Raw genomic sequence first — 9,968 nt, 5'->3', positions numbered from 1 at the left:
ACGGGAGCTGTGGGAAGTGATGGAGTGATGGAAAGACAGGCCAGGAAGGGGCAAGAGATGGCATCTGGCGTTTCATCAATTTACAGATGGGGAAACTGAGGCCCAGGAGGGAATTGATGAAAGCCACCTACCCACTGGGGGTGGAGCCCATATTTGAAAGCAGGTGCCTTGACTCCTGTTCCAGTGCTCACTCTTTGTTGGCAAAAAGCTCACAGTGACAGTGAGGACAGTGGGGGTGTTCACTGCGGTCAGCTCTGCTCAGTGCCACCTGTGTGATATTTCCTCTCATCTTTGGATAGTCCTGTAAGGTAGGGTTAGAATACAGGCCCTGTTTTACCTTAATAAAGTTCAGAGAGGTTAAACGGCTTCTTCAGAGGCGCACAGCATGGCCTTCTGAACCTCTGCAGTCACTCTGGGCTTCTCTGTTCTCCAACACCAACACATCAGTGGCCAAGGCGTAAGAGCATCTCTGGGCTGGCTGCCTGGGTGGGCTGGCCTTCTGTGGGGTCTCTTCTCTAAAGAGGGTTAGGGAGGTGCCCCTTGTCCAGAAGGATAGGGAGGGAGCCTGGACTTTCCCGTCAGTGCCCACAGGAAGAGGAGCCAGCTGGTCAAAGAGAGGCATACATTTGAAGTCCCACAATGAGAGTCTGCCTTGCCAGGGCCCTGCCAACATGCCAGCCGCCCCTGGTGAGTGCATTCCAGCTTCGGGGGAGGAAATTGGGGAAACTGTTAGAGGGGAGGGCAATGAGAGAACAGCTCTCAGTGGCCAACCAGTCCCTCACCCAGACCCCACACTAGAGGGGAACTCAGGGGACACCTAACTATCTCTTAGCAAGTGGGGATTTAGCCCTGGGCACCCCAGAAGCAGGACCACCCATAACATGAGGGGAGATGTTTTAAATGAATTTTAAAAATGTTTAAAAGTTACTGTTGGCATCATGGAATTTCCTTATAGTGCTTGGAGAGCTTAGTGTTGTTTTTATTTAAGATTGTCTTGGGGATGAAGGGAGACACCACTATTTATGCAGGATTTGGGGTCTTTAAGTGTGATAAGTGGGAGAGCGAGGGGTGTCTAAGCGTCATGCCCTCTCTCCCTAGGGGACACAGCAGGGGCTGCTAACACAAGCTTTTCTCTAAGGGGCCAGGAGTGTCCCTTGGCAGCTTGATCTGACCAAGCTTTGCTGTGGGAAATTTGCTTTGTGAAATTGTGTACTTTTGGGGACCTCAACATCTTCGTCTGTGAAATGGGGCTAATTAATTCCATCCTGCCTATGTCTCAGGTCTTTTGGCTTCCATTCAGGCTAGAAATAAACAGAGAGGACAGCTGGGATGGAGCACCTATGAGATCTGAAAAGTCCCTACAATCTTATCCAAAATGCAGACACACGGGCCCTCCCCAGGCGCCCCGGAGTCAGGCCCAGGGATATGCGTTTCTCTCCACCCTCCCCTCAAGGGATGCTGATGCTCACGCAGCCTGAGGGCCACAGCATGGTGGCGAGCACCCACCAGCAGCCAGAGATTTGGGTTCCCACTTGGCGTCTCCTCTGAAGAGCTGTGTGGCCTCAGGCAGTTGGTCAGGACCTTCTGTGTGGACCCTGGGAACTGGCCCTGTGGCATCCGAGGGCATAGCCCTCATGGTGCCTTTCTGAATGGTCTGGGTAGAGCTGGCTAGACCATGGCGGGAGGGGAGAGGCCAGGCCTGGCAACAGAGGCTCTGTGAGGTAGGGGCTCAGGACTTGGAATCTGGCCCTGACCACTTCTCTAAGAGCAGGGCAGACCCACCTCCCCCGGCTTCCAGCTGGGCCTCCAGGCTCGGGAACCCTGGGGGAGGAGTGGCAGGTGGGCCATCTGCTCAGGCCTGGGCTGGGGGAGGAGGGGAGACACAGGCCAGCGAGCACTGAATGGCCTCTCTGTTGGGACCCAGCCTGAGGAACAGATGGCCTGGGCGGCTGGCGGGTGAGGGGGCGGACAGAGGCCAGGCCTGCCCCTTCCCTTCTGCCAAATCACAAAGTTCTGTCTTCCTGAGAGAGGAGGCCCTGTCAGCCACTCACAGACAACAGCCAGGAAGAAGAGGGTTTAAGGGGGATTAGTGGGGCCCAACAACACGCTGTCTGGAGACACCTGCAGCCTTAGCTAGTGCAGAATGGGGGCGCCCCTCCCCTCCCCGCCCCGGGGAGGGAAGGGCCGTGGGGCCACATCAGGCCCTGGGAGCTTAAGTTCACTTGAGCCAAGCTTCTCCCACTAGTTTTACCAATGGGAAAACTGAGTCCCGGGAAGGAGCAGGGACCTCACTCCTCAACCCCAAGTCAGTGACAGAACTGGGAGTAGGATCCAGTGTCCTGACTCCTGGCTGGCAGCTCTTCCTGTCACACTTACACATCCTCTAACACGCAATCGAGTCCCCATTCTGGAAACCGGTCAGCCTATCCTGGGAATGTTCGAATGGGTGGCCTAGAGGCTGTTGGCTGTGGGTCCTCCAGGTGGATCCTTTGTTGTAAAGAAGTCACTGAGACACCAAGAAGGTAAGGAAGCCTGGACACGTCCCACCACCTGCCCTGGCCTTTCTCCTGTGCTGCTTTGTCCTTAAAAGAATGTTGAAAGGGACTTCACGTCACACGTCACAGAGGCTTTCAAGGAATCTGGTAAAACAAGGGTCCTTTGGGGTCGCTTTCTGGAAAGAAGATATTTTCTCCTCTCTCTAGGGTTTCACAGAGTGTCAGATTTCTTTCCTTTTCAGAGGCACTGAGCCTAAGCCAGGATGGTGCCAGCCTGAGGCTGTGGCTGTCTCCTGTGCCAGCTAATCCTGGTTTCTGCCTACTCCTGAGCTGAGGGCTGGAGAGGTATGCAGGGATGGGGGAGGGCGGGTGGGAAAGGAGGGAGAGAGGGAAGAGGGAAGAGTAGAAGGGAAGAGGGAAGAGCAGAGGTGGGGTGGGGGTACCTCATACTCTGGACCCCGGTGTGGACTCCATCATTTACTGCCTGGGTGAGTTTGGGCCAGTCCCTGAGCCTCCTCCGTCTCCCGGACCAGACTGGAGATACCCCAGGAGGGACCCAGGGTGTGGCACAAGCTCCAGTGCCTCAGCCCTGCCCCCCACAGAGCCCCAGCTCAACTGCACACACCCCTGAAAACTCAGTCCACCTAGTCAAGAAACCCCAACTATTTCTTCACCTGGGTCCTGGCAGGCTTCCATCCTGCTTTGCTGTGTGTCTTCAGATGTGACCCTATCCCTCTCCGACACTCAGCATTCTCAGCCCTCAAAGGAGGGGAGTGGACACCTTGTTCTCCATGGCCTTCTCCACCCCTGAATAAGCATTCCGGGCTTTCTCTGAACCCCTTGAGCCTGAATGGTGTAAGGGATCCTGGAAAGCTGGGAGGCCAGTGGGGAGGGAGGCTGGTTCCCCAGATCCAGTAGCTTCTAGATGTGGCCAAGACACAGTCCAAGAAAACACCTGTAGATCATCTCAGATCTGATTCACTCATTTAATTTATTGGGCACCTGTGATTGCCAGGGACCACCCTGGGCTCTGGGCACATAGCAGTGAAAGCTGACAATGTGGGGTCTTCCTGGTGGTCCCCCAAACTTCTCATCTAGTGGAAAAGACAACCAACAGAGCCCACAAGCAGATTTACACCATGACAAAATGGGATTGGTGCTTTAAAGATTATAAAAAGAAAAAAAGTTTTATTTTTTTCCTAAAACCCATGAGATGCAAGACTTGATCAAATCCACATCCCCAGACCTTTGTAAGCTCCTGCTGGCTGCTGCTTGCAGTAGACATCGGTTAGGAAGCAAGGGGTGGGGGGGGCAGGAAGTGGCTAAACGCAGAGGTCTCCCAAATGGGGTACAAGGTCAACGACAGGAAAGGAATATTAAAAGTTGTTATTTCAATGGTGTCCAAAAAGGGAAGAGAAAGAAGTTTACGGGCAAGTATAGATGGACGCTGATGGCTATATTTGACGCTATGGCCGAGGGCACAAGAAAGTGGGCATGGACTGAAACCATGGGCCCACAGAGCCTGGCCGTGGGACCTTTTGCTTTTATTATTTTGAAGACCTTTTCTCTTTACATGAGACCAGTTCAGCAGATTTATAGATTGCACCACCCCTCAACTGATTTTTAAGAAGAAGAGGAAAGAGTCGGGAAGAGGCGGCAAATATCACATGAGCATCTGAGTTCAGAGGGAGGCCGGCGTGGGCGCCTGTGTGTCCACTGTGCTCAGCCACAGGGGAAACAGAAACAGTGACAATCTGGGGCGGGTCCAAGAAAATGACCCCCAAATTTGAAAGGTGAGCAAGAAGACAAATGGTGATCAGAATTTATGTCCACTCTTAGGACGAATGAGCTGAACTATCCGTATAGATTTTGCTTCGAGATCATGGCTAATGAGGACAGAAGTCCATCCCTAATTATTAAAGCATTTGAAACGATCATTTCCTTTTAATCCAATTTCATTTTTAATTTATATTCTTGTTCATATTTGATAACTCATGTTAACACCGTCATGCTGATTATTATTTGTAAATGAATCAACATATTCACGTGTTTATTGAGCATAGGTTGAATAACTATATGTATTTTGCTGTTTTAAGGGCATGAACACGTGGGCGGAGCCCCCTGGCTGTGATGTGACGAGTCAGGCCGGCCGCTGGCATGGGCAGTGCTGATTTCCTGCCGAAACTGTCTAGATGGTGCCTCCAGGCCCAGCCTGTGGGGGTGAGGGGAGCCCCTTTTGGGAATCCTCAGGTTCCCACCAGCATCCAGGCAGCCGTCTAGCTCCCTCCAAGACAGCAGCTGGGAGAAACACTTCCCCCAGCCCAGGCTCTTGTCTGGAGAGGTTTTTTTTTAAATTCCCCAAATGAAACAGAAGTTCATTCCCTTAAAGGGTAAACGGCAGATCCTGGCAAGGCTTTCCGATTATTTATTCACTGGCCGGTTACAGAAGAGAACATACATCCTGGCTGGAGGAGATGGTGTTTCTGGTGCCCGCACAGGGGAAGGAGCCCTGGTAGTCTGCCAGCTATTACTACCTTTCTACCAAAGGCTTGCTTTTCTGGCCTGTCCTGATCGTGCACATCCTTCCTGAGTATCTATTTCTCTTCACAGCCTCCTAGAAAGGCGCTGAGATGCCAGCTGTGTGGATTGAGGCCAGCGTGGCAGGGCCTGGGACCTATGTGATCCCAATGCCTACCCACCAAGCCCAGCATCAGACTGGCAGCCCCTCCTTGGGGAGGAAGTCTTTCTGGCTTTGGGGTTTAAGATCCCCTGCAGGTACAGCGATGCTGCTCCATCCACCCTGCCCCCCACACCCCCAGCCACGCTGGGAGGAAGATGAGTCAGAAGCCTGCAGCAGGGTTGGGCAAGGCCTCTGGCCTCAGGCAGCTCAAGACCCTCTGGTCAGAGAGTCGGGGCATCAGACTCCTTCCCTTCCACTTCCTCCCAACTCTCCTTTGCCCCCAAAGGTCCTCAGATGCGAACCCCAGAGGTCCTCAGATGCCCCCAGATGCCTTAAATTGGGTTATTCTGCTCCCTGCCTCCCTTCTCCCCACAGAGCCCTGTCTGTTTCTCCTGTCGCACGATCCAGCCAGAAACTCCCCAGAGTGTGTTCCCAATCCTGTTCCCAGGCAGCAGTTCCCATGCTGTTGGCATCAGCACACATTTATTAATAAAATGAGCAAAATAACCAAATGCTTTGGCAACTCCTGAAGTTTGCCAGAAGCTCTCTGCGTGCCCAGTGGCACCAGGGGGTGTGGTTGGGCCCTGGAGAGGGAACCTGTGAGAAACCAACAGAGGACCTGTTTCTGATCACTGGTGAGACCTTCCAAAGCCCACCGGGACTGAATATGGCCCTGCGCCCTGTCACAATCTCCCAGCCTGGCCCCACCCTCTTAGCCTGGGTGGCTCTGGGGAAGAAAGCCATGACTGGGGCAGAGTGACCTGCAAATGGCTCTTGGAGGACCTTGCTCAAGAGAGCCCCCTCCTAGCCCTCCTCTTGGAGAGAGGCCAGACATTGGGCCCCTTCCCCCACCCAGGAGGCTGTGCCCTCCACACACACATCATCAGGCCTCCGGGACACCTGGACTGTCCCTTGCTGGGCTCAGGCCCAGGAACCTGGTTTGTTGCACGTTCTCCATTTACATGTGTTACGCCAGCACTCAGGAGCCACTAATGCAACCTTTATATTTGTTTTAATTTATTTTTTAAGGATTTATTTACTTATGCATACAAGAGCTGGGGTGCAGGCCAGAGGTGTGGGAGAGTGAGAGACAGAGACAGAGTGGGGAGTAGAACACGCAGATCCACTGAAATACACTGCTGAGGGGAGCAGTGGGAGAGACAGGAGAGGTCTGCTGCACCATGTGGGTTAGCCCCCTGGCCAGGGATCAAACTTGTGCTGCAGTGGCTGTGGAATGCTTCATAATGCTGAGACTAACCCCTTGTGCCACCAGGGAGGCTCTAATGCAAATTTTCAATTTTTACCCCCCCCCACCAGAATAAAACCCCCAAACTGGAGATGAAATGAAGAGAAGACAATTGTTCCTGCCTTTCAGGGCCTCTGTGGGGATTAAACCAGTGCATGGATGTGAATAATGCCCTAACCCACTAGCACTCACCGAGGCTGCCAGTGCACTCACTCAGTCCTCGTCACAACCAAGGTAGGTACACTATTAAGCCCATTTCACAGATGGGGAGACTGAAGCTTGATGTCAAGTAATTTTGGCTGCACAGTCGTGGGTGGATCCATGTGCACTGCTGGGACAGTGCCTGCAACATAACAAGTGCCAAGAAAGGGAGCTCACTGGGGTTCGCTGGGTCTCAGGGGTAAGAGAATTCACCAGGGACAGCATAGAAAGTAGAAAAGGCAGATTTATTGATTATCCTGCTAGAGATACAGGGGCCAAGATGAGAGTGTCTGCCCAGCAAGGGAAGTGTGAAGCAGTTTTTATTCTCTGAACTTGTGGGCTTTCTAAGATTTAGGACAGGTGTGTGCTAGCTTCTGTCTATTAAATGTCAGACTGATGAGTCCTGCATTTTCAGACTTGACATCGGCCTTTAATGGCCACAGGTGGTCTTTGTGGCCCTGTTTCAATAAAGCCACTTGGCTCCCTGCCCACGGTCTCCAGGCTAGTTCCCAGGGTAACTCTTCTGTTTTCCCCATAATGTTCAGAACTTCCTAATATCCCACAGTGTTTACTGCAGCATTATTTACCACTGATAAGATATAGAATCGATCTAGGTGTCCACATTGGATCAAAAAAATGGGGGCTAGCCACCCCATTCAGGTATCAGGAGACATGAAATGTTACCACTTACAGGTAGCGCTGACTTTAACCCCTGCACCACCAGGGAGGCCCCACAGTAGTTACTCACTCCAGGTAATGGCCTCAGGTGCACCCATGAGGCCCTGCCCTGTCCTCAGAGTGAAGACCGGTGACTTACCCAAGATCATCTAGCAGGTGGCAGAGTCAAATTCAAATACAGATCCTCCCCCTGCTTAAATGTTAGTGCTTTGGTATTTGTGATTTCCTTTAGACAGCCTGTCCCCTGTTTGACCCAAACCCCCACCTCCTGGGAACCCTGGAATTGCAATAATGAGTATGGAGTTTGAGCCTCTGCTTGCTGTGTGACCTTGGGCAACTTGCTTCGCCTCTCTGCTTTGGTTTTGCCATCTAGAAAAGAGGAAGAGTGATACTTCTGTAACTTTACTGGTCCATGTGAGAAACTGCATGTACACATCAGGGTCCTGGGAAGGCCTCAGTCTCATTCAGTTGCAGCTGAATCACTGGCCAGGGTTGTCGTCCTTGCTATTCCAGTTCTTTTTGATTGAACAATGAATCAAATGCCACGAGCAGCCACCTGTGCTCAGCTGGGCCCCGGGGTGCAGCAGGAGTTAAGGCGCACTGGAATCTGGCTGTCCACCTGCCCAAACATCTAACTTTGCCCTGCAGCCTGCCTCGGCCACCACCCAGCTGTCCTCACGCAGGCCTTCCCGAATGCAGGTCTCTCTGTCTCTCTCTCAAATGTCAAATCTTCCTTGTCTCTGAAATTCAGAGGAGAGCATCCCTCGTGGACCAGCCCTTTCTGCCCTTCTTCCTGTGGTTCCCCTCAGGATAAGCATGGTGTCTGCTCCATGGCATTGCTGTGAAAATTAAATGAAGCAATTCAGGCGAAGGGCTACTGCCAGCTCCTGGAATATAGGCAGACCTCAATAAATGATAATGATCTGATGATAATTATAAGGATGGAAATGTTATTAATTCCACTGATGGGATAAAGCTCTAGCTGATGACCTGCAGACTGCTTGAGACACAGGGCTAGTTGAACACTAAAAAAAATGTTTTTGGTGGACCTTTGCCTAGATTGGGGGTAGGGAGGAGAGGAGACAGCAGGAGGAGGATACAGAGGTAGGTCTTTGGCTGTGGTCACTTTTGGGGACATCTGCACATCGTGGGAGCCAAGACTCTGCTATCGACAGTGACACCTCCCTCCCCACCCCCGCAGGAGTGTGGCAGGATTGAACTGCATGACTGCCCGGAGCTGTGAGTGATTGGACTCAGGTTGGACATGTGCCCTACTGGAGGCCAGTGTGTGCTCTCCCGCCAACATTAGGCTTCGTGAAGAGAGGGAGAGGGAAGCCACGGCCATTCGGTTTGCACGTGGCTGGGCCAGAAGAGTAGACACGATTGCTCAGGAGGCCCTGGTCCCGGAGGATCGAGAGGTGATATGTGACAAGGAGGAAGAGGAACAAGCCAATAGGTAGAGAGGGGTGGAGAGGAGAGAGAATTGGTGCCCACAGCTCCCAGCTGCAATTCCAGTCTCCCCAGGACCTCGCCCTTCTTGCTAACCCACAAAGAGGAATCTGGAAGCCTCATAAATAAGTCCCCCTTTTTGCTGAACCCAATTTGCATGATTTTCTCTGGCTCAAAACTCGAGCCCGCCCAGCGCAGCCTTACTGCCATCCAGGCCAGGAAGCACCCGGATGTGGAGGTTGCCTCCATCCTCCAGGCGCCTCCATCAGAAAGGCTGGGAGAGAAGAGGAGCTGTGACAGGAGTATCTGGCGTCCCAGGACTCTGGGGACAGAACTGGGCTGTGACCCCAGAAGCCGCCAAGGTCCAGGGCTCCCCTCTTGCTCTCTGAGCACCAGGCAGGGGCTGGAGCTCACGCTAGCCCTGTCTGTCTAAAGCCGTTGTCTTGAACGTCTGAACACTTGCAGGCTAGGAGGCTGGAGCCTGCCCCACCTGCTTGGTGTTTATTCCACCCCTCCCACGCGTGATTGCTTTCTCCCCCTCGGGGAAGCTTTTCTGGATCTTCCCATCAGGACAAATTGTTCTCCTTCCCACTTTCTTGGAAGTTCCTCTGTGGAAGCCGTAGCCCTGCCCAAGCGAGCTGTCTGGGTACAAGGGCCCCCCACAGGCTTCAGAGGAAGGGGAGGTGGGTTCAAATCCCAGCACTCCCACCTGCTTCTGTTTCTGAGATGCAGGTGGAAATGGGGTGTTTCAAGGGACTTGTGATGCCGTCCACGCAGCGCACTCTGTGCCACCCTGGTGTTCAGTGAAATCTCAAAAAATGGTTGCTAGCCGAAGGTTTGTGTATGCAGGTCTGTCTTCCCCTCTGGGCCAGGAGGCTTCCAGAGGAGCGAAGAGAGCCATCCTGTGTCGACAGCCCCCCGCCCGCGGGGCCCGGCACCCAGGGAACAGCTGTTGGGTTCTTGGTATTGCTTTTGTTTCACATCAAGGGATTCATTTATTGATTTTATTTTTACAGGGGTGACGTTGGTTTACAACGCTCTATGTTATTTACGCGCGTAGGTTTACAGCTCTTCAGAAGTGTTGCCATAGGACAGCCCCCACCCAAGCACCCACAGTCCATTGGGCTCCCTCTCCCTTCCCTCCTCACAGCCTCCCCTCTGGTAATCTCATTCCGCTGTCAGATTTCTAGGGTTTGTTTGGTTTCCTTTTGTCCTTTTG

The 9,968-nt window shown here is 52.8% G+C and overlaps 1 long non-coding RNA gene across 1 annotated transcript; it reads left to right on the top strand.

The window, feature by feature from the left end:
* The first annotated feature begins 2,062 nt into the window (after positions 1 to 2,062).
* Positions 2,063 to 9,597, top strand: LOC119255334 (uncharacterized). The gene is made up of 4 exons (XR_008553452.1): positions 2,063 to 2,522; positions 2,738 to 2,840; positions 6,493 to 6,655; positions 8,502 to 9,597. It is a non-coding gene; the product is annotated as an uncharacterized LOC119255334 (long non-coding RNA).
* The last annotated feature ends 371 nt before the right edge of the window (positions 9,598 to 9,968 follow it).

Source organism: Talpa occidentalis, unplaced genomic scaffold (genome assembly GCF_014898055.3).
Source record: "Talpa occidentalis isolate TD23 unplaced genomic scaffold, MPIMG_talOcc4v2.1 talOcc4.3, whole genome shotgun sequence".
In the NCBI taxonomy this organism is placed as follows: domain Eukaryota; kingdom Metazoa; phylum Chordata; class Mammalia; order Eulipotyphla; family Talpidae; genus Talpa; species Talpa occidentalis.
The sequence above is the reverse complement of the archived record's forward strand: the minus strand, read 5'-3'. Positions and strand labels throughout refer to the sequence as shown.